General features: G+C 44.0%; 1 protein-coding gene across 5 annotated transcripts in view; it reads right to left on the bottom strand.

Moving 5' to 3' along the window:
• Positions 1 to 25,032, bottom strand: part of FAM168A (family with sequence similarity 168 member A) — a 188,231-nt gene that overhangs the window by 159,658 nt on the left and 3,541 nt on the right. The window contains exon 1 of one of the 5 annotated variants that reach the window (XM_083499981.1): positions 24,444 to 24,565. The exons of the other annotated variants lie outside the window; for them this stretch is intronic. The gene's annotated coding sequence lies outside the window, so the exon portion shown is untranslated. Of the gene's footprint in view, positions 1 to 24,443; positions 24,566 to 25,032 lie in introns of those variants that run through there. 5 annotated transcript variants of the gene reach the window in all.

Raw genomic sequence — 25,032 nt, forward strand, 5'->3', positions numbered from 1 at the left:
CGGGTTCTCCCCATCCCTAGTCCTTCCTTCCCCTCCCCTTTAGTGCCTAGCCACACACTTTCCCATCCCATCCCAGGAGGGTTTCGTCCAAGTGAATAAAGTGGCAATTAACTTCTGTGTTGTACACAATTTGCAATTCTGCTCTGTCTATAAAAGTAGTAGTAAAAATGGTGCAGGCTAATAACTTGTCCAGGCTTATTCACAGAGCTGTTCTGATGCCAAGGCAGATGTTAAACCAGGTTATCAGAGCAGCACTGGCAAGTTCAACAGGCTAAAGTGCCAGGTTACAGCCTCTAAGCGGCAGCGTCTAAGGTCGGTGCAACAGTGCAGAGGGGGGAAGACAGGGTCATTTTGCTAGAAGTCACAAGCATACAGCAGGGCAGGCACACAGGGTGGGGAAGTAAAGGGGGAAGGGGGAAGACATAAAGCAGAGTTGGAAATAGGAGACACCAGGTTGGGAACTCGAGACAAAATCACTTGGGAACGAAAGAGCAGAGGATCTTCCTGTTGAACAAGCAACAACCAACCATTACGCTTCTAGTTATTTAGTACTGAAAATGGTAACACCAAACTGGAACAGAAGTAGATAGAAAAAGTTTGAAAGCTCTTTGTCTTCTGCCCAAAACAGTTTCTCTTAATATGCAGCTTTTGTAGACAGCTAGATCTCAACAGCAAGGAGGACTGCTGCAGAAACACAAATACAGTGGTACCTCAGGTTACATACGCTTCAGGTTACAGACTCCGCTAACCCAGAAATAGTGCTTCAGGTTAAGGACTTTGCTTCAGGAGGAGAACAGAAATCGTGCTCCGGCGGCGCAGCGGCAGCAGGAGGCCCCATTAGCTAAAGTGGTGCCTCAGGTTAAGAACAGTTTGAGGTTAAGAACGGACCTCCGGAACGAATTAAGTACTTAACCCAAGGTACCACTGTACCTAAATTCAAGGCCTGCCCATCTTGACACTACCTGTCTATGTCCCACTAAGTACTGTATATTTATTTCTTTTCAAAGTTTGACAAAAGCCCCATAAAGCAACAACATGTGTTATCCACGCAGAGGTTTATCACCTGAAAGCTATTCTGCGTCCCGAGAAAATTACTTCTAGGACTGCCTATGGTCTGCTGTCATTGTAGCAATGCTGCGATTTTTGCGTGCAGGATTTTATGTCAACACTAATGCTCATTTATATTCACATGCACTAGTCAGTCCAATGTTGATGCCTTCAACAGAGTTCCTCAGAGGAATAATAAGACTTCGCATGGCACAAATCAATCACGGCAGTGGAGAAATTATCTCTTGTAAATATCTCTCCTTGGTAGTAAAAGAAAAAGAGAATCAGAATCACTGATTTGTTTAACTTAAAAGTATATTTCCCAGCAGTTAAAGCAAACTAGGTTTAAGCTCGAAAATTCCCTATCATCCTCTCTTTTTGAAACTCTTAACATGATCAGCGAAACAGATGGTCTGACATGGCATGTTAGCATTTCCATAATACACTTGTTAACATTTTTATATCTGTGGATAATTGTAACACCTCATGCCATTTCCTTTCCTTCTTATGTAATTGCAACATCTGCAAACTCTAATGCTCATCACCCCATCATTAGTGGGGTGATCTATACCCTAGATCTATGAAGCTTTACAGAATTTAGTCCTTTTTAAGGTGAACTGGAGAACAAGAACACAGAAATACTCAGTGGAACGGTTAACTCCAGCTCCAGCCAATGCTAAAATATACAGCACTTTAGAAAAGCCTTGAACTTTACAACTTACCTGGTGCGTGACCATGAGTTCCACAAAGGCATATACAATGGAATTTCACATAGGCTACTAACATGCTTGCTACGAGCTTGTGGGATTTCAAGACTTCTTTACATTGTTCAAAGTTTCACATCCACACGACAATTTGGTACTGTAGGTCAGTATTAGCCTTATATCGCAGGCCGGGGGGGGGGGGTTGAAATGGAGAAAAACAGTAGCTTGGCTAAAGCTTCTGCCTTGTTTCAAACAATGGTTGGTTTAACAAGCTGGCTTCATTACTCATTTTTAGGAGGGGGCACAATGTGTGAGGCCAAGACTACGCTCAGGCTCCTCCAAATAGCACTAAACAGAGCCAGAGAACCTTTTCAGCTCAAGGGCCGAATTCCACTGTGGGCAGCTTTCCGGGGGCCACTTACCAATGGTAGGCGGGGCAAGAGGATAAAGTGGGTACAGCAATGGATGTGGCTGCTGTCTTTGTACAGTGGGCTACATTTCAGCCATGCAAAAATGTTTTTTCTACACATATGCACGCACCCACACAAACCCTCTCCATCCAGGCAGGTAGGAGGCATTAACACAGCTCAAGAACCCTTTGCAGCCCCTGAGGAAGGCAGAGGGCAGGGCTAGCAAGGGGTGTGGCCTAAAGAGTGGGCGTGGCCTTGGACGTAGGCATGGCCTGGGTAGAGCCTCAAGACCTGGAGAATGACATTTGGCCTGTGGCCTTAAGGTTTCCCAACCCCTGCAGTAAACCATGGTTTAGTGTAACATATGTTGCACACATTCTAGAGAGTCTAACATTCTCAAACATACCAGAGAAAAGTCTAACCTTAGCACGTTGTGTGCTAAAATTCTGATAAGTCAGTTCTGCTAACCATGAGTAGGCAAACTTGGGGCCGGATCCGGCCCAATCACCTTCTAAATCCGGCCCACGGACGGTCCGGGAATCAGCTTGTTTTTACACAAGTAGAATGTGTGCTTTTATTTAAAATGCATCTCTGGGTTATTTGTGGGGCATAGGAATTCATTCATATATTTTTTTCAAAATATAGTCCGGCCCCCCACAAGGTCTAAGGAACAGTGGACCAGCCCCCTGAAAAAGTTTGCTGACCCCTGTGCTAAGTGGTACAACTGCTGGACAATCACACTTTAAATTCAACTGCACAATGTTAGATGGTGAAAGACCCGAGAAACCAACTGTTATCAGGAGAAGCACTTCAGCAAACAGAATAACAGATCTTACTCACAGAAGACCACAGCTGTTAGGTGCTAAAATACTAGGCTTGAGCAATACACACCAGTTATTGTATACCCTGCAAAGGATTTGGATTCTTAGATACAGAACTGCCTTATACCTTCGGTCCTTCTAAGCCAATATTGTTTCCCTTAACTGACAGCAGTCCTCCACTGTCTCACTCTTCCCACTCCTGGTACCCAAGAGATGCTGGGTGCTGAATCAGGGACCTTCTCCGTGCAGAGCAGATGTTCTACACTAAGCTATGGCCCCTCCCCTAATTAAGAGCATTACTTGTTGCATCAAGCTCCTGTGGCACCCAATTAAGTAATGACACCAAAGAGGCACTCCTAATTAATAAGGAAGTCCTCCACAAGCCTATACACATGTGAATATCTCAACCAGAGCCCAAGACAGCTGACTAGATAATTTATTCCTCTTTAAAAACACTCAAGGTGGCACACAATTAACTCCAGAGGAGGAGTACTCTGTGAAGGCAATTCTTTTGAGAGGCTTATATTTCTCTCAGCAATGTTCAGCCATTAAATAGGCTACACGAGGAATTCAAGGCAAAATAATGGCAATGACCAATAAAGAAATAAGCCACATCATTGAAATACAGACAATATAATCTCCAGAGGGATAGCTGTCCTAGTCTGTTGAAGCCAGAATAGAGTCTCGTGGCATGTTCAAGTCAGACAAATTTTATTATGGCGCAGACTTTCATTGATTAGATGCCTGAGCATTGTGGTCCATGGATACATGTAGTAGATTAGGAAGGAACAGGTAAGCTACTTGCCTAGAAGGAATTATTACTTGGCCCTGGAAATTCTAAGGAATGGAGAGCCCCCAAAGATAATCTGATTTTATGTATTTATATAAATCTCCAGCATCCCCTTCTTCCTTAGGCTCCAGCGGGTAAAACAATGACACAGGCACACTTAAATAATCTTAATGATCATACAACCAACCACTACAAGCAGGGCTGTCTTAAGCATATGCAGCGCTGGGGTGCAAAGATCCGCCTGGCGCCCGCCCCCAGGTTGCCCAGTCCCAGGAGCGCAGGATGGCGGAGCTGGCCAGCCATCTCAGCATCTCACTGGCTCACCCGAACTCGTGGCGCAGAGCTGCCCGCAGAAGAGCCCACCACAGCGCACCAACCGACGGGCAGGCTCTGCCCTGGACTCAACTCTCGGGCCCCGGACTCTCGACCTGCCACCCCTGAGAGCCCGGCGCCCCACACCCCTAGCGCCTATGGGTAAGACGGCCCTGACTACAAGCAAGTTTGCAAGGGGGACCTGCAATAATATGTTGACTGGTAGTTTGCTCCAGACGGTTATGGCCAGACTGCTAAGCACTTTTCCAGGATACTGGAAACTGGCTAACATGTGGCCCTCCAAATGGACTTGGATCAGCTCCAGCTAGCATGGGCAGTGGCCAAAGATGACGCAGTCCAATATCTGGAGGGCTGCAGGTTAGATTTCTTTATCTATATGTTTTTTGGTTCCATTCTAGTGCCTCCATTCTATCCCGGTTCCTGCCTCTCCCCACTGACAGTTTCTTCCCTCCCAGACACACAAAACCCCACACCATTTGAGTTATTGTGGGGCTGTTTTATGAGGCAGTTCATCCTCCTTGGGGTTCCCCCACCCTGCCTGCAGATTTCTTTGTATTCTGCAAACCCTGGCGCCACTTCCGATACCATTTCCTTATTTAAGTGCAACGCCATTTTTGCCACAATAAGACAAAGCGCAGGAAAAATCGAATTGTTACTGGCATATACCGAGGAGTAAGATACATACACATCCTTCGAAGCAAACCTACATCATCCTGTTCTTCCACTGTGTAAATACCTCAGGCAAGGCAACGCTTCTGAAAGACCCAAAACGTGAAAAAGTTCAACTCAATCAAAATGAATAGGGACAAGTGGCAAGCAAACATTAGGCGCCTAAATTGGGAGGCAAATCCCTAGCATTGCTTTATACAAACATTTCCTAACTTCTTGCTCACCCTATCCTGAAAAAACAAAAACAGGCAACACTCGTGTTTCATTAAAATATAGTGGTACCTCTGGATGCGAACAGGATCTGTTCCGGAGCCCTGTTTACATCCTGAAGTGAACGCAACCCATGTCTGTGCGTGTCGCCGCTTCTGCGCATGTGTGTGACGTCATTTTGAGCATCTGTGCATACAGCGAAACCCGAAGTAACGTGTTCCGTTACTTCCGGGTTGCTGCAGAACGCAACCCGAAAACACTCAACCTGAAGCTACTTCAATCCGAGGTATGACTGTACACTAAACAGCTTGCGCACACACATTTATACATGCATGGCCTACCAAATAAAGCCAGAGTCTTAGTTTCTTTTCCTACATAACACAGAGATCAGACAGCATCCAACATCTTCCTCAGAGACAGCAAGGAACATGATCCTTTCAAAGCATGCAGTACTTTGAGAAATGGAAGAGACTTGCAGGAGAAAGTATCTCGGGGACATAATTCTTGAAACACTCAGGACGTAAGCTGCCTCGACTGCTGTCAGATGCTTGCGGGCTAGATAATGGACTACATAAGGCACACCCTGAACAGCTGCAGCCCAACACATCATGCAGAGCACAGGAGATAAACATTTATTTAATCCGCCCTATAAACATGAAAGGAAGTAACTTCTCTGCAAATCCTCTCCAGAAAACCTTTTATGAGCAACTCCCCATTATCACCTTTCAGGGGAAATTCACAATGGCGAGGTGTCAAGACCAGGAGTAGGACCGGCATTCAGTCATGGAAGGCACTTGCCCAACCTGCCACCCATTCAATCACCACTGGGCCAGACTCACATCCACGGCAGCTGCTCACCTCTGTCCTCCCTACTTTATCTGAGCAGCAGCACTGGCAGTTTCTTCACCACCACCTCCCTTGCCCGGGCTTTGCAAAAGGGCCAAGATCAACCATCCCAAAACTCGGCCCTCCAGCTGTTTTGGGACTACATCTCCCATCATCCCTAGCTAACAGGACCAGTGCTCAGAAATGATGGGAACTGTAGTCCCAAAACAGCTGGAGGGCCGAGTTTGGTGGGTGCCTGGCCAAGATGATCCTTCCCAGAGGCTGGCATTACGGGTAAAGTGGCCAGGCATCACCTGTCCTGCTGCAGTGGTTTGCCCCAACAGCTGGAAAGGCTCTTAAAATATAGACATTTTTAGAGCTTTTTCAGATACATATAGGTTTTTTAAGTCTTTCTAGCAAACTGTGATAGCGGCACAGGTATTCTCCTGGCCACCTCTCGGCCCTTTCACAGAGCCCAAACCATGGATTAAAGGGTAGGTCTCTCCTAACCGTAATTTGGCACCAGCAGGACACTTCAATTATGCAAAGTTGCTGCAGCAAAACAGGTCACGACATATGTAAGGTGGCCTTTGCTACTGGCAAATATTTCTTCGTGACTTCCCAAGAGCAACAGTAACACACATTTCTAAATTGCAACTCAACCTTTTAATCACAGGGCTATCATGAATTCTTACTCAGGGAGACTAGCCAGTTACCTAGTAACCACCTGGCAGCCCAAAGCAAAAGAGAATGGACTGTATGTTGGGCTAATTACCAAACCATATGGGAAACACTAGACTAGATCTGCAGAGGATAAAAAGAGTAGATTAGCTAGCATATTATAGAAATTAACCACAACAGGAGACTTTTGAGCCAAAATACGCGAGCTATTTCCATGAGAATAAAATCACAGGCATTTATGAGTCCTGTGGATCATACTATCATTAAAAACAAACAACCCATTTAAGCAACTATTTGTAAGATAAAAGAGCATTATTGTATTTATTGTTCCATCCACTGCAGCAGAGGGCTTGAGACTGAATGATCGTTTACCAGAAGGAGCAATTTCTAAGAAATTGCAGTTCAAACCTCCATCTTATTACTCCCTTTGTGATGTGCAGATATATAGTTCATGGGAAAGAAGAAGAAAAATTGCACAGCAACATACATAAACTAGCCTCTTATGACACAGCATCTGCAACGGTTAGGGCTTATTTTACTGTATCAATACCTGTGTTTTCATAAGATAGAATTTCTAAGTCTGGAAAAAAGAGCCGACTTGTAACCCAGCTGCAACACTGTCTGAGAAGGGAGATCTTGGCTTCCATTGTTTATGCTCAAATAACCTCTAGGTTATACTGCTGCAATGTGTTATATGTAGAGCTGCATTTGAAGAGAGTTCAGAAATTATAGTGCAGAACATGGTGGCTAGACTGTTAACTGGGACAGGAAGGCATGAACATTTAGCACTGGTTCTGGCCCAACTGCACTGGCTGACACTCTGTTCTCTGGGCCCTATTCAGAGTGCTGGTTTGACCTACAGCTTGGAACCTGCCCAGACCCCAAGATCATCATTCGAGGCCCCTCTCTGCACATCACCTCCCAAGGGTGGCCTGGGAGACAGCAGCAAGATTATGGTCCTTTTCTATAATAGCTCTGCATCTTATTGGAAGCCAGCCAAAGTGGTTGGGGCAACCCCATCAGATGGCTGGCATACAAATAATAAATTATCATCATCATCATCATCATCTATGCTCTCTCCAGGAAGGTCTGCCTGCCTGGCACCACTGTCATCATTCCAGTGCCAGGCAAAGCTTTTTTATGACTATTTCCCAAGGGTTTGCAAGGCGCCAACAGCTGAATGTTTTTATTTTACACTTTATTCTATGACTCAAAGTCATTCCTCCTAGATAAACACAGAGTGAACATTTAAGTGGTGATGCACAATCACTCTGGGAAGAGGAGAATGGGAGCTCAAACTCTTGGGTTTGGTACAGCAGTTTCAGCTGTCTTGTCCCCATCAACAGGCTCCCCATCAACAGAGTCGTCAACAGGCTCATCTCAGCTATCTGCCAATCACCCACTCCCACCACCCTTCTGAGTAATACCCCTCCCCACCTTCTCACTATATAGAAGGATCTGGCAACTTCTGTTTCAATGTATCTGAAGAAGTGTGCATGCACACGAAAGCTCATACCAAGAACTAACTTAGTTGGTCTTTAAGGTGCTACTGGAAGGAATTTTTTTATTTTGACTATGGCAGACCAACACGGCTACCTATCTGTAACTGTCCCCATCTGTTTATCAGGTACCTCAAAATCGGCTCCCAGCAGAACTGTGTTTTGCAAATGGCAGCTTACTACATTTGGGGCTGATCAGAGACACTGATGCGCCAAGGCATTTTCAATGGAAATACTTCTGTTTCATTATCAGTTCCACATTATAAAATGTTAAGACTACATTAGGTAGTCTTCTGGGTTATGATACAAGACATCAGCATAATTTGCCTTCGAGGATATCTGGGAGGGCATTATCAACTTTGATAAGAAGGGCTGGAGGAATCACTTATCCCCATTTGAAAACAATTATCATTTTGTTTCCTTGGGCTTAATTCTGCTATGATTTGTTAATGCACTCAGATGTGACGCGAACGGTGTGATACAGATTGCAAAATTAATAGCAATTCTGCAGTACAAAACCAAGCGCAAGAAATCTATAGAGCCTACATAATAAAGTTTAGTAATAAAATAATTACAAAGTGAGATTATATCACATTCAACTCAGTAAATACAAAAGGACACCTTGATTCTGATCTCATCAGTCCCTCCATCACAATTGTTTTGTGGACAAATCAGAGGAATCAGGCTGAGGGAATTTGGCAGACAGGAAGACAACCAAGATCTCTTGGGATATGGTTACCAACTCCCCATTTAGGCTCTTGGGAAGCTGTGCTTGCTCCCTTCAGAGAAAGTACAATTTTGCTGCTCTCTGTAGGGCTAAGACAAGAGTCTGTGTGTTGCTTTCCATGGCTGGTACATTCACCGGTGACACAGGAGAGATGCATATACGTAAAAAGGGATCCACAATTCCACATGCCATGGTGTGCATTTGACCCCTGTTGGGTACAGATAGCCTAGTCACAGCTATCCATGTCCTGGTAATTTCAGGGGTGGACCACTGCAATGTGCTTTATGCAGGGCAATGTACTTTTATGAGGCACAACATCAATATGCTGGTGACACCTAGATCTACCTGTTCCATCTGAATCAGGAATGGCAGTTGAGCTGCTGAGCCATTGCCTGGAGGCAATAATTGGCTGGATGTGAGCCAATAAACTGAAGCTGAATCCAGACAAGATAGCCACGCTATGTATTTGGGGTAATTGAGCACAGGAAGTAGGAATACTACCAGGTGTGGACGGGGTTGCACAGGGGCATTATTTGGGGTGGTCCTTGATGCAGTACTGTCACCTGAAGCCCAGGTGGTTTCAGGTTGCCAGGAGTACCCATTTCGAACTGTTGTACCCAGCCTTCTCTAGGGTGAAGGGGAGGTAAAGCACATACGTAATAAATAAATATGTTACTCTAATCCAGTGTTTCTCAACCTTGGGTCCCCAGGTGTTGTTGGACTACAACTCCCATCATCCCTGAGCTCTGGCCTTGCTGGCTAGGGGTGATGGGAGTTGTAGTTCAACAACATATGGGGACCCAAGGTTGAGAAAGGCTGCTCTAATCCAATATAAACTCTAGGATTTTGAAAACTCAGATACCCATATTGTTATATTACTTATGGTATATAGGTGCTAATTTCTGTACGTTGTAACTCATTATAAGCTAAAACAAATGGGTAGACAAACATACCACTCTTTCTGTTGATAAAGTGGATGTTCTGCGTGCACCAGGAAAATCTACCCTGAGGTGCTTCTATTAACATGGCAGGATCAGGCAATTAGTTTTTAACTTTGTTTAAATTTAAGAACGTCTTCTTAACTGGATTATGGACAAATTAACTGGCTTGAGGCTTTACATGACTACACAGACCAAAACCCCAGAGAGATAAAAATAGGAAGCTTATTAAGACATACAGATAAGCAGGCAAAGTCCTATGGGGTATAGAGTCAATCAGCCTGGGGGGAAATATTGATCTGGTCAAGTGTTCACAGTTTTAGGAATCCCTAGGAAAAACACTACTCAAATTATGTACCACTAACCTTGCTAGTAAGGGATTTCTACATGGTCAAAATAATCATATTTAACAGGGCAAAAGCAATATTTAAATATGGCCTGAGGCTTGCAGACCTCTTAGGCCTCCCCTGTGCTGGAGAATAAGATAATTTAGCAAGTGCTTGCTCAAGTACTAACTTTAAGAGAAGAAAGGACCGTGATGGGAATTAGCATGACCTTCTTAATAGTGGCCCCTGAGTTGAGCTGCAAAATTTTACCTCAGTATTTTCACTGAGGAACCTCTATAAAGCTCGTTGACACTGCTTAACGTCTGGAGATTGCAGGGAGGTTTCAAACTTTACTGCTGCTTTTGGAGCTGGGTGCTATAATTAACAGTGTGTTATATTTATGGTTTCCTATGTAATTAAGGAGTTATTAATAATTATATTGGGATGCTTTTTTCCTGTCATGAATTGCCTTGAGCTTACCAAGAGGCAGGATACAAGTGTTATAAAACAAATAAAGAGTCTGCCATCTGAAGCTCTGCTATTTTTCACTTCCATTTCAATTAACAGAAAAAGGCAGAGGGAAGATGTGATTGCGCCACTGTGGCTGCCACTTCATTTTTGTTATTTGCAACATTATTTTTTATGCTAATTTTAGTGTTTTGTATTTTAGGTACCTTTCGTCGTTATTTTCACTAGCTGCTTTGAAAGGCCCATTTCTAAATTAAGACACCCATTTAACTTGCTTTTTTTTAAAAAAAATCTAACCTAAAATCCTTCCTTGAACGTAACTGCAATTTATTGTTCTGTGTATTTTCAAAACAGTTTCAAACCTGCACCTAATGGCTTTCAATTACCAGATCTATAAAAACCAAAATATGGATTTCTTGTGTGGGAGTGTGCCGCACCCCCCCCCCCAGTATCCCTTTGTAAGAAAGCCTAATCATTAGGAGAAATCTAACAAAAACAGTGTCCCATTTATCTTAAAGTCCTATTCCTCAACAGTCCAGATTCAGGTAGGTAACCATGTTGGTCTGACGCAGTCAAAATAAATAATAAAATAAAATAAATTGTCCAGTAGCACCTTAGAGAACAATTAAGTTTGTTCTGGGTATAAGCTTTCGTGTGCATGCACGCTTCTTCAGATCAGTAGCACCTGAAGATATCTGAAGATTAATGAAGAAGTGTGCATATACATGAAAGTTTATACCCAGAACAAATTTAGATGGTCTCTAAGGTGCTACTGGACAATCTTCTCAAAAGTCCAGTTAGCAGTCCTTGACATAATCCAATCAACTTGCTTTGAAGGGCTAAAGGGAAAGGTAAAGGGGCCCCTGACCATTAGGTCCAGTCGCAGACGACTCTGGGGTTGCGGCGCTCATATCGCTTTATTGGCCGAGGGAGCCGGCGTACAGCTTCCAGGTCATGTGGCCAGCATGACTAGGCCGCTTCTGGCAAAACCAGAGCAGCGCACAGAAATGCCATTTACCTTCCCGCGGGAGCGGTACCTATTTATCTACTTGTACTTTGACGCACTTTCGAACTGCTAGGTTGGCAGGAGCTGGGACCGAGCAACGGGAGCTCACCCGTCATGGGAATTTGAACCGCCGAGCTTCTGATCGGCTGGTACCTCCTAAATGAAACAGCCTGTTATTCCTGACTCTCTAGGGAACACTTGCAGTGCATCTTTGTTATCACAGGGATTCAAAGAGTGGAGAGACACTACAGTGGAAGTAATCATCACCTCAAGGGTTTATCGGCCCTTTAGTGAAAGGAAGCTGTGGAAACTACGCTATCATTTGGAACAGGGGTAGGCAACCTAAGGCCCACAGCCGGATGCGGCCAAATCATCTTTTCAATCTGGCCCGTGGATGGTCTAGGAATCAGTGTTTTTACATGAGCAGAATGTGTTCTATTATTTAAAATGCATCTCTGGGTTATTTGTGGAGGATAGGAATTTGTTCATATTTTTATTTTCAAAATATAGTCCGGCCCACCACATGGTCTGAGGGACGGTGGACCGACCCACTGCTGGAAAAGGTTGCTGACCCCTGATCTGGAACAACAAGCTGCTTCCCTGGAACCAGTCACCTGGCCCCAGGCTCCCTAAGACCCACAAGCCCCCTTTCAGATTCTATGCCTTGAGAGAGATGTTCCTGCCCCAGGGGTGTGGAGAAGTGGGATGAACCTCGAAGATCACAACCAAATTTCAAATGTGTTTGGGAAGTCAGACTTTGCATTCTTTCTGAAATTGTCAAGCTTTATGGGGGGGAAATGTTAATTAGCATTCTGCTATCTGAATCACTTGGGTTTAATTACCAAGGGCTGATTAATGATGTCTCATACTCAAGGCATGTTTTTGTAGTCCCAATAAAATATATATATATATATATATATATATATATATATATATATATATATATATATATATGCAGGTTTTGGTGTCTTCGGGTGTCTTCCCGTGTAAGAGTTGGGGTGTCTAGGCGACGTTTCGACGAGGTCTCACTCGTCATCTTCAGGCTGGTGCTTTCGGCTTCTTGTTACTGGAACAGAGCAGGATCTCAGTGTTTGAGTTCCTATAAATACTGTTGAGGGGGTGTGGTGTATAGCCTCCAACGTTCTGGGCAGAGAGGAAGTTCCCAGGTTAGTGTGTCTTTTCTTCTTTTGTTCATTAATTACTTGAGGGATATCTTGAGTGATTTCTTGAGTGATATTCTGAGTACCACTTAGGAGGGTCATTAGGTGTGGATTAGTTGCTAAAGCTTTCGTGTCTTGACCTCTTGAGCTTGTGAAGAGTTTTTCTGAGAAGATGGCTGTACTGCACTTAGTTGTGCTCTGGCTTGGCTTCGTGTATAGGGGCGAGCTGTGGTTTTGTGCCCTGTGCCAGCCAGATCTGTGTAGGGATTGCAGGGGGGTGCAGCATCCGGAGGTGCTACTATGGTTTGGTTACTGGATGGTGTCTGTAATTTATCTGTGGAGAGGGTCTGGGTTTGGGTCTGGTGTGGTTGATTGGAGATGGCGTTCTGTGTGCCTCTGGTTCTGGTGTCGGTTTTTGTGGGGAGGGCTAATTTCCAGATGTCTGGCAGGCGGGACGTGTCGTCACGCTTGTTCATGTTGTGAGGGTGTTTCTCTATCTCGATGGCTTCCATGATTATTCTCTTGTGGTGATGTTCCATGTTAAAGAGCAATTTGGAATCTGCAAAATTAATTTCGTGTCCTGTTTCTTTCATGTGTTGGAAAAGAGAGGAAGTTTTTTCTTCTTTTTTGACGGCATTCTTGTGTTCTGCGATACGTGCATTTATTCGTCTGTTTGTTTGTCCAATGTACGTGGCTGGGCAGACTTTGCAGGGTATTTCATAGACCCCTTGGTTTTCTAACTGGATTTTATCTTTGGGGTTTCTGAGGATATTGGCTATTTTTTGGTTGGTGCAAAAGGCTGTTTTGATATTGTGTTTATGGAGGATTTTGCTAATTTTATCTGTAGTGCCCTTGATATAAGGAAGGAGGGCCATGCCATTGTTTTCTTCTGTGTCTTGGTTTTTGGGGGGTGTTTCTTTTTGGATTAGCTTCGTAACCCTGTTTTGCTGGTATCCGTTGGCGATTAACACATTTGAGAGATTCTGTAACTCAGTTGTCAAGTGGTCTTTGTCAGCCAGGCGTTTGGTTCTGGAGATGAGAGTCTTGGCTACGGAGTTTATTTGTGCAGGGTGGTGGTGTGATTGTGCATGTAAGTAGCGGTTGGTGTGTGTTTTTTTCCGGTAGATAGTGTGTCCTAGGGAGCCATCAGGTTTTTTGTAGATTAGGACGTCAAGGAAGGGAAGTTGGTTGTTGGCTTCTATTTCCATAGTGAATTGTATTTTGGGGTGTAGGCTGTTGAGATGTGTGAGGAAGCTATCTAGTTTTTCCTTCCCGTGTGGCCAAATTACAAAGGTGTCGTCAACATATCTGAGCCAAAGTTTGGGTTTGTGTTCTGACTTGTCTAAAGCATTGGTTTCAAAGTGTTCCATGTACAGATTTGCGATGACCGGTGAGAGGGGTGATCCCATAGGTGCTTCTTCTATCTGTTTGTATCTTTGTCCATTGTGGATGAAGTACGTGTTGGTTAGGCAGTGGTTGGTCAGGTCCAGGATGTATTCGGGGGGATTGTATTTGTTTTGAATGGCTGTCAAGGCTTCATTAATGGGCACTTGTGTGAAGAGAGATACAACATCGAAGCTCACAAGTAGGTCATCGGGATGTAGGTTTTGCTTCTTTATTGTTTCTATGAACTGGAAGGAGTTTGTAACGTGTGAAGCGATAGATTCTGCATAGGGCTGAAGTTGCTTAGCGAGAAATTTAGCGAGATTTTGTAGAGGTGAGCCTATGGAGCTGACTATTGGTCTGAGTGGTGTTCCTTCTTTGTGTATCTTGGGGAGACCGTAGAGTTTGGGGCATCTGGATGATTTTTCTCTGGGGATGATTCTTAGCTGGATTTCTTCACTGATAGGAGAGGCTTTTATTTTGGATTTGGTGGTTTTTTCCAGATAGGTGGTGGGATCTGTTTTTATAGGTTGGTAGGTAGGGTCTTGGAGTAGATTTGATAGTTTTGCTTGGTAGTCCGATGTGTTCATCACAACAGTGGCATTACCTTTGTCTGCTGGGAGAATGATTATGTTGTTGTCTTTCCTCAGGTTGGTGAGTGCTTTCTGTTCTTCTTTGTGTAAATTGCTTCTTTGTGTAAATTGCTTCTCCATAAACACAATATCAAAACAGCCTTTTGCACCAACCAAAAAATAGCCAATATCCTCAGAAACCCCAAAGATAAAATCCAGTTAGAAAACCAAGGGGTCTATGAAATACCCTGCAAAGTCTGCCCAGCCACGTACATTGGACAAACAAACAGACGAATAAATGCACGTATCGCAGAACACAAGAATGCCGTCAAAAAAGAAGAAAAAACTTCCTCTCTTTTCCAACACATGAAAGAAACAGGACACGAAATTAATTTTGCAGATTCCAAATTGCTCTTTAACATGGAACATCACCACAAGAGAATAATCATGGAAGCCATCGAGATAGAGAAACACCCTCACAACATGAACAAGCGTGACGACACGTCCCGCCTGCCAGACATCTGGAAATTAGCCCTCCCCACAAAAACCGACACCAGAACCAGAGGCACACAGAACGCCATCTCCAATCAACCACACCAGACCCAAACCCAGACCCTCTCCACAGATAAATTACAGACACCATCCAGTAACCAAACCATAGTAGCACCTCCGGATGCTGCACCCCCCTGCAATCCCTACACAGATCTGGCTGGCACAGGGCACAAAACCACAGCTCGCCCCTATACACGAAGCCAAGCCAGAGCACAACTAAGTGCAGTACAGCCATCTTCTCAGAAAAACTCTTCACAAGCTCAAGAGGTCAAGACACGAAAGCTTTAGCAACTAATCCACACCTAATGACCCTCCTAAGTGGTACTCAGAATATCACTCAAGAAATCACTCAAGATATCCCTCAAGTAATTAATGAACAAAAGAAGAAAAGACACACTAACCTGGGAACTTCCTCTCTGCCCAGAACGTTGGAGGCTATACACCACACCCCCTCAACAGTATTTATAGGAACTCAAACACTGAGATCCTGCTCTGTTCCAGTAACAAGAAGCCGAAAGCACCAGCCTGAAGATGACGAGTGAGACCTCGTCGAAACGTCGCCTAGACACCCCAACTCTTACACGGGAAGACACCCGAAGACACCAAAACCTGCATTCCTGTACCCGTGAAAATCTACGAAAGCAAATATACCCTCCACAACAACCCATGAAACAAACAGTACATAACATATCAGACAGGATCCTCACCTCAACTGAAACCAAAGTACTCTCCAAAGGTTTCAACTTTGCAGTTACCCCGAGACGCATCCCCACGGAAAACATCATATGCGGAGTCGAAGCTAGCCTAACCAAAATCAACCCAGATGAAGCCAATAAAATCAGACTTGAAGTCACCAACATCCTCTGCTCCAGCAAACCACCCAGAAGCAATTTACACAAAGAAGAACAGAAAGCACTCACCAACCTGAGGAAAGACAACAACATAATCATTCTCCCAGCAGACAAAGGTAATGCCACTGTTGTGATGAACACATCGGACTACCAAGCAAAACTATCAAATCTACTCCAAGACCCTACCTACCAACCTATAAAAACAGATCCCACCACCTATCTGGAAAAAACCACCAAATCCAAAATAAAAGCCTCTCCTATTAGTGAAGAAATCCAGCTAAGAATCATCCCCAGAGAAAAATCATCCAGATGCCCCAAACTCTACGGCCTCCCCAAGATACACAAAGAAGGAACACCACTCAGACCAATAGTCAGCTCCATAGGCTCACCTCTACAAAATCTCGCTAAATTTCTCGCTAAGCAACTTCAGCCCTATGCAGAATCCATCTCTTCACACGTTACAAACTCCTTCCAGTTCATAGAAACAATAAAGAAGCAAAACCTACATCCCGATGACCTACTTGTGAGCTTCGATGTTGTATCTCTCTTCACACAAGTGCCCATTAATGAAGCCTTGACAGCCATTCAAAACAAATACAATCCCCCCGAATACATCCTGGACCTGACCAACCACTGCCTAACCAACACGTACTTCATCCACAATGGACAAAGATACAAACAGATAGAAGGAGCACCTATGGGATCACCCCTCTCACCGGTCATCGCAAATCTGTACATGGAACACTTTGAAACCAATGCTTTAGACAAGTCAGAACACAAACCCAAACTTTGGCTCAGATATGTTGACGACACCTTTGTAATTTGGCCACACGGGAAAGAAAAACTAGATAGCTTCCTCACACATCTCAACAGCCTACACCCCAAAATACAATTCACTATGGAAATAGAAGCCAACAACCAGCTTCCCTTCCTTGACGTCCTAATCTACAAAAAACCTGATGGCTCCCTAGGACACACTATCTACCGGAAAAAAACACACACCAACCGCTACTTACATGCTCAATCACACCACCACCCTGCACAAATAAACTCCGTAGCCAAGACCCTCATCTCCAGAACCAAACGCCTGGCTGACAAAGACCACTTGACAACTGAGTTACAGAATCTCTCAAATGTGTTAATCGCCAATGGATACCAGCAAAACAGGGTTAAGAAGCTAATCCAAAAAGAAACACCCCCCAAAAACCAAGACACGGAAGAAAACAATGGCATGGCCCTCCTTCCTTATATCAAGGGCACTACAGATAAAATTAGCAAAATCCTCCATAAACACAATATCAAAACAGCCTTTTGCACCAACCAAAAAATAGCCAATATCCTCAGAAACCCCAAAGATAAAATCCAGTTGGAAAACCAAGGGGTCTATGAAATACCCTGCAAAGTCTGCCCAGCCACGTACATTGGACAAACAAACAGACGAATAAATGCACGTATCGCAGAACACAAGAATGCCGTCAAAAAAGAAGAAAAATCTTCCTCTCTTTTCCAACACATGAAAGAAACAGGACACGAAATTAATTTTGCAGATTCCAAATTGCTCTTTAACATGGAACATCACCACAAGAGAATAATCATGGAAGCCATCGAGATAGAGAAACACCCTCACAACATGAACAAGCGTGACGACACGTCCCGCCTGCCAGACATCTGGAAATTAGCCCTCCCCACAAAAACCGACACCAGATCCAGAGGCACACAGAACGCCACCACCAATCAACCACACCAGACCCAAACCCAGACCCTCTCCACAGATAAATTACAGACACCATCCAGTAACCAAACCATAGTGGCAACTCCGGATGCTGCACCCCCCTGCAATCCCTACACAGATCTGGCTGGCACAGGGCACAAAACCACAGCTCGCCCCTATACACGAAGCCAAGCCAAAGCACAACTAAGTGCAGTACAGCCATCTTCCCAGAAAAACTCTTCACAAATTCAAGAGGTCAAGACACGAAGGCTTTAGCAACTAATCCACACCTAATGACCCACCTAAGTGGTACTCAGAATATCACTCAAGAAATCACTCAAGATATCCCTCAAGTAATTAAGGAACAAAAGAAGAAAAGAACACTAGCCTGGGAACTTCCCCTCTGCCCAGAACTTTTGAGGCAATACACCACACCCCTCTACAGTATTTATAGGAACTCAAACACTGAGATCCCGCTCTGTTCCAGTAACAAGAAGCCGAAAGCACCAGCCTGAAGATGACGAGTGAGACCTCGTCGAAACGTCGCCTAGACACCCCAACTTTTACACGGGAAGACACCCGAGGACACCAAAACCTGCATATATATATATATATATATATATGCAGGTTTTGGTGTCCTCGGGTGTCTTCCCGTGTAAAAGTTGGGGTGTCTAGGCGACGTTTCGACGAGACACCCCAACTTTTACACGGGAAGACACCCGAGGACACCAAAACCTGCATTCCTGTACCCGTGAAAATCTACGAAAACAAATATATATATATATATATATATATATATATATATATATATATATATATATTGGGGGGGAGAAAACCTAAGCTCATCACAACACTAGACAGGAATCACCACCCTTCAAGGGCAAATGAATACTGTATTCCTATTCAACAACCTCAGATATGCAGATGACACAACTTGGTGGCAGAAAGTGAGGAGGAATTAAAGAATCTCTTAATGAGGGTGAAAGAGGAGAGTGCAAAATATGGTCTGAAGCGCAACATAAAAAAAACGAAGCTCATGGCCACTGGGCCCATAACCTCCTGGCAAATAGAAGGGAAAGAAATGGAGGCAGTGAGAGATTTAATTTCTTGGGTTCCATGATCACTGCAGATGGTGACAGCAGTCACAAAATTAAAAGATGCCTGCTTCTTGGGGGAAAAGCAATGACAAACCTAGACAGCATCTTAAAAAGCAGAGACATCACCTTGCTGACAATGGTCCGTATAGTTAAAGCTATGGTTTTCCTAGTAGTGATGTATGGAAGTGAGAGCTGGACCATAAAGAAGACTGATTGCCGAAGAATTGATGCTTCTAAATTATGGTGCTGGAGGAGATTCTTGAGAGTCCCATGGACTGCAAGAAGATCAAACCTATCCATTCTGAAGGAAATCAGCCCTGAGTGCTCACTGGAAGGACAAATCCTGAAGCTGAGGCTCCAATACTTTGGCCACCTCATGAGAAGAGAAGACTCCCTGGAAAAGACCCTGATGTTGGGAAAGATGGAGGGCACAAGGAGAAGGGGACGAAAGAGGATGAGATGGTTGGACAGTGTTCTCGAAGCTACCAACATGAGTCTGACCAAACTGAAGGCAGTGGAAGACAGAAGTGCCTGGCATGCTCTGGTCCATGGGGTGACGAAGAGTCGGACATGACTAAATGACTAAATGACAACATTGTTAATGCGCCTGTAAAGGAATGTTCGACGCTCCCAGTAAGCGTGAATGCCAACACGAATGTTACAGCACTAACCTGCACCATTCGAGTCTATGCTTTTCCCATTCGAGCAAATACTGATTTAGGGTGAAGACCAAGTTCCCTGCTATTTTCCCCAAGTTGTCATTTAAGGTAAGGAAATAAATGTGTCTTAATAAAATTAAAGGGAAAGGGACCCCTGACCATTAGGTCCAGTTATGACCAACTCTGGGGTTGCAGCACTCATCTCGCTTTATTGGCCAAGGGAGCCGGCATACAGCTTCCGGGTCATGTGGCCAGCATGACTAAGCCACTTCTGTCGAACCAGAGCAGCGCACGGAAACGCCATTTACCTTCCCGCCGGAGCGATACCTATTTATCTACTTGCACTTTGACGTGCTTTCGTACTGCTAGGTTGGCAGGAGCAGGGACTGAGCAACGGGAGCTCACTCTGTCGCAGGGATTCAAACCGCCGACCTTCTGATCGGCAAGTCCTAGGCTCAGTGGTTTAACCAACAGCGCCACCCGCGTCCCTTGTTAATAAAATTAAGTACTAGCAAAATGTTTGTCGTTATAGTGGGGTGAGTGTGCGTGTGCACATATAGGGATGATTTGTATAGCTGATAGGACAAGATCTCGGTTGAGCAAGATCTCCGAATGGAAAACCTGGGAAGCATAGAAAAGGGCTGGAAAAGAGCTCAAATCAAGAGCTCCAGCAGATATAATCAAGCCTGAAAGGCATTAAGTGAAGACAAATGAAGATTGTAAACTGGACTGAAGGGCAGACAGAGCGCTTAGGAGGGAAAGCACATAAACAGTGTTTCCCTTTTAACAAGCTCATCATCTCCAGCCACCCAGCATTTTATGAAAGAAGATCAAAAATCCAGCCATGATTGTAGCATTTTTTAAAATGAGTCAGAAACAATTGTTAGGCTGAAGGATACACTCAGGCTGCCTAAGCAGGGTGCCTCTGCAATTGTGGCCATTTCAGGGCTTACCTGCATTTCCAAGACTGATTAGAGTGGATGAAATTTTGCTATGCTTGAGCCGAAATACTGCAGGGAGTCAGAACAGGGACAATTTTCTATAACATCCTGGGTTGTTGCCTAAGAGATGTTTTGTGTTCTCGGACAACAGCAATTATTCCTCACTGGGATTTCTCAATTGTCGGAAAAGTATAGAGGGCCATCAATGCTGTTCTCTCTTTTGGGGGAGGGGGGCATACCAACCATTATATATTTCACACACAAAAAAGTTCATTACAGGCAGTTTTTCTTTTTAGATGTACTTTAGTCAAAGCTCAATCCGACAAGTGACACAGCAGCATTTGAATAAAGAAACTGACAGGTGCATTATTCAGCCTCACTAGAGAAAAATAATCAAATAGACATTTCACATCATAACTATGCTGTTGCTCAGATTTAACATTTAAGCTATTCCCAAGAGCTATTTCTTAGCAAATTAGTAACAAATTATTCATCGAACGAAATCTCCCTCTTCGAATCTGCTTACTCCAGTATTATTATTTGGGGGGGAATACATGGTCCAGGGTTCAAATCCCTACTCAGCTATGAAGCTCACTGGGTTACGCTGGGCCAGTCACTGTCTTGGCTATCCTACCTCAGAGGGTTGTTGTGGTGATATAATGGGGAGGTGGAGAAGCATGTTCACCACCTTGAGCTCCTTGGAGGAAAAAGTGGAATGTCAATGTAAAAATAAAATAAACTGCCATCTGGATTCTCCCCTCAATGTCCATGGTATGGGTTTGCTTTAATTTCTTCCTCCCTTTCTCGTGTGCCCATTCTTTTAAATGGAAACTGGTGAAAAAGCAGTATGTAAATGTGACAAACATATACATTAATACGGTAACCCTACCTCTATTATTTTGATGATTGCAGCTCAAGCCTATGAACACAGTCTGGGTGGAATCCAATGTATGGAAGTGAGAGCTGGACCATAAAGAAGGCTGATCGCCAAAGAATTGATGCTTTTGAATTATGCTTTTGAATCAGGGAAGTTTTTAATGTATGATATTTTAGTGTTTTTGGGTTTCTATGGAAGCCGCCCAGAGTGGCTGGGGAAACCCAGCCAGATGGGCGGGGTACAAATAATAAATTATTATTATTATTATTATTATTATTATTATTATTATTATTATGGTGCTGGAGGAGACTCTTGAGAGTCCCATGGACTGCAAGAAGATCAAACCTGTCCATTCTTAAGGAAATCACCCTTGAGTGCTCACTGGAAGGACAGATCGTGAAGCTGAGGCTCCAATACTTTGGCCACCTCATGAGAAGAGAAGTCTCCCTGGAAAAGACCCTGATGCTGGGAAAGATGGAGGGCACAAGGAGAAGGGGACGACAGAGGACGAGGTGGTTGGACAGTGTTCTCGAAGCTACAAACCTGAGTTTGACCAAACTGCAGGAGGCAGTGGAAGACAGGAGTGCCTGGCGTGCTCTGGTCCAGGGGGTCACAAAGAGTCGGACACGACTAAACAACTAAACAACAACAACTACGCCTGAAGTTTCGACAGTGCAAGGATTTCTGCTTTCACAAAGGAGTGTTTCCCCCGACCCCCAGCATGCACCCAAAATCTGTTCTGGAGCAGATCTGGGGAAGGCATTGGGGAAGAAGGGTAAAATCCCAGTGCACAATGACGGGACACAGCAGAGTACCCTCTGCTACAGGTGCAACCTACTAAAATCAGTTAGCTATCCTGACAGTTAATCTGCTAGAGGCTAGAGTATGAACAGCCTTGCAGGATCAGGGCCAAGAGGCATACTACAAAAGCAGGTGAATCATAATGTCCAAGGTCTATACCAGGGGTCAGCAAACTTTTTCAGCAGGAGGCTGGTCCACTGTCCCTTGTGGGGGGCCGGACTATATTTTGAAGAGAGAAAAAATGAACGAACTCCTATGCCCCACAAATAACCCAGAGATGCATTTTAAATAAAAGGACACAATCTACTCATGTAAAAACACGCCGATTCCCGGACCGTCTGCGGGCCGGATTTAGAAGGCGACTGGGCCGGATCCGGCCCCTGGGCCTTAGTTTGCCTACCCATGGTCTATACAGAGGGTCACGGTCCTCAAATGTGGTCCTTCTATTCACTATCACATAGGGAACAGCTTGGGATTGTTTCTTGGCATTCAGAAAATATGAAAGGCTGACTACACCACCAAAGACCAGAAAGAGCTGGAGCCTCGCGGATGCAAGCAGAGAAAGCGGAGCAGTAAAGGAGGCTGGAGGTCCCAGCTACTGCTAGCTGGCAGAATTTATACTATCAACAGCTAATACCAGCCAGGAAGGAGTGAATTGTTTCCAGGTGCAAAATGAAGCACAAAAACCCCCAGTCAATTATTTAGCAGTCTGCTATAGGGTAACTGCTTAGCACTGCACAAAGGCTACTGAACCAGATAACCTGGGTTCAAGATGTAATACCCAACCATACCCCCTTCCCAATAGTATTGTGATCGTAAGTCATGTTATCACCAGGAATAAATTCCATTGATTCAAACAGGAGTTAAAAGTAATTATGTAGATTAGCAGTGGATTGCCAATCAACAATTAATATTATTTATTGAGGGATTAACACGGAGTTATTAAGCTTATCTGCATTCCGGAAAATTGTTTACAAACATTAAATGTTATTTCTCTATGAATTCATTAGTAACTGAAATACATGTTCCAACACCTGTAAGTAGTTAATATGTATAATTTAATAAACCAGGCAGATATTGGAAAAAAGGTGGCAATTGGGAAAAAAATTTAAATGGCCAAGATGTGATTTGATGGCAGAATGATTTTTGGTCTGCAGCCTGTATTCTGCCTCATTATACTCCCCTCTGGCTCTAACCAGACTATAATCAGCAGCCACTTCACAGTTAACATTTCATCACCAAATAACACTGTTGATTCAATCAAGCCCAGCAAAATGTTTCCCTTAAGATGCTTTCATCATCTGCATTTCTTGAAGAAATGCCCTTCCTTTCACCATCGCAACTTCTCAGTGAGAACAAATACTCTGCTGCATCTGAAATCATATTTTGATTAAAACATAAATGGAACCAATTGCCTTTCCCCCTCGTTGGCTAACACAACATGCCTTTGTCTGAAGGAAGGCAGGGAGACAGATGAGAGGAAAAACTCAACCTGCTCATTTTTCCACATTTGACAGTTTTCAGCACAAACTGAATTCCTTCTGGATGAAATTCAATCAACAGGAAATACAAGCTATAACCTGAATGCTTATCACCAAACAGGGCAGGGGAGGGAGGAACTGCTAGAGCAGAAAAGCCTTTCAGCAATGAATAGGGGGTTTTTTTGCCGTATTTCATGACTGTTTACAAAGAAGGATGAACACAGGACTACTTTCACCTCAACACTATTAATCAGCAATATAATGATAAACTTAATTGCCCTTATTATTGCTGTCCTAATAAATGAACTCTTGCAGCAATCTCTTTAAATATAAAAAGCCTTTTATCCCCATTCCAGCCTGTATTCATGATAGAAAATTAATGCAGCCGAACATTTCTCAGTCTTGCAATATATCTGCTTTCAGCCCACGGATGTTACATGATGACATTTTCAATCACATCAAATCCAAAGCTTGGGTTCCAGCACATCATTAAAGACAAGGCAGAAACTATACTCATTCCCCACTACATAGGGTTACACAACACCCATCCATTTGCTTTTCCCAGTACGTACAAGGGCAGCCCTAGTTACATTTTAGGCAAATATACTGATGCCGATTTTTATTTTATGTGGTCACTACCATCCACACAATGTCCAAAGTGATTTACATGCAAAAAAAGGAACCTTGCAGAACACACACATTCCCCGGTTTCTCTAAAAGAATCCTTCTGCACAGCCCCAGAGTAACTTCCAAGAGTTGCCCTTTGCAAAGCTCAGAGGAGGTAAAAGGTTCAGAGTATTTGCCATTCAGGAACTGCAGTGATGCTAAGCAAGTATATGTGTGCTCTTAATTCTCCTTCCAGCTCCCCAGAGGAGGGGAGGCAAATTAGAATCCCAGGTCTTACCTTCCCCACGCTCTTGCAAAATGCAGCGTTCCTCTGTCTAAAATGTGCATGTAACTCCCACAGCACCTCATCACAGATCAGTCTGGCATAGTACACGTAGGAGTCATTCTCTAAGTGTGCACATTCCAATACTCTGCATTGAACATTCATGACGCTTAAGAGGTGCTATGCTTATGAAACATTGCTGCAGAAGCTCAGCTGAGGAAGCATATATTTAGGCTGCAATCCTATGCACGCTTAGCTGACAGCAAGTCCCACCAAACTCAAGGGGCACTTTTGAGCGGGCATGGGCAAAATTACACTGCACTGATCACTATTCAGCTGGATGTATGCCATCTTTACATGCTCCCTATTTTCACAGCCATTCCTGTAATTTGGTCCTCTCCCTACTGGTACTGCCAACCTCGCTCCAAAAGGCATTCTTCACAGTGCTAGAAACTGAATGGCACCTTAAACCTAGGATATGGGCACTGCAATGGAGTGTCTATGCATGCTTTTTTATAACAAGAATACAAAGCTGAAAATGAATGAACTGCAGCTAAAATCTTATGTTCATTTTTCACATGGTCGAGTCCTCCCCCTGCCCATC

The sequence above is a fragment of the Podarcis liolepis genome (assembly GCF_965112155.1).
Source record: "Podarcis liolepis genome assembly, chromosome: 4".
NCBI lineage: Eukaryota > Metazoa > Chordata > Lepidosauria > Squamata > Lacertidae > Podarcis > Podarcis liolepis.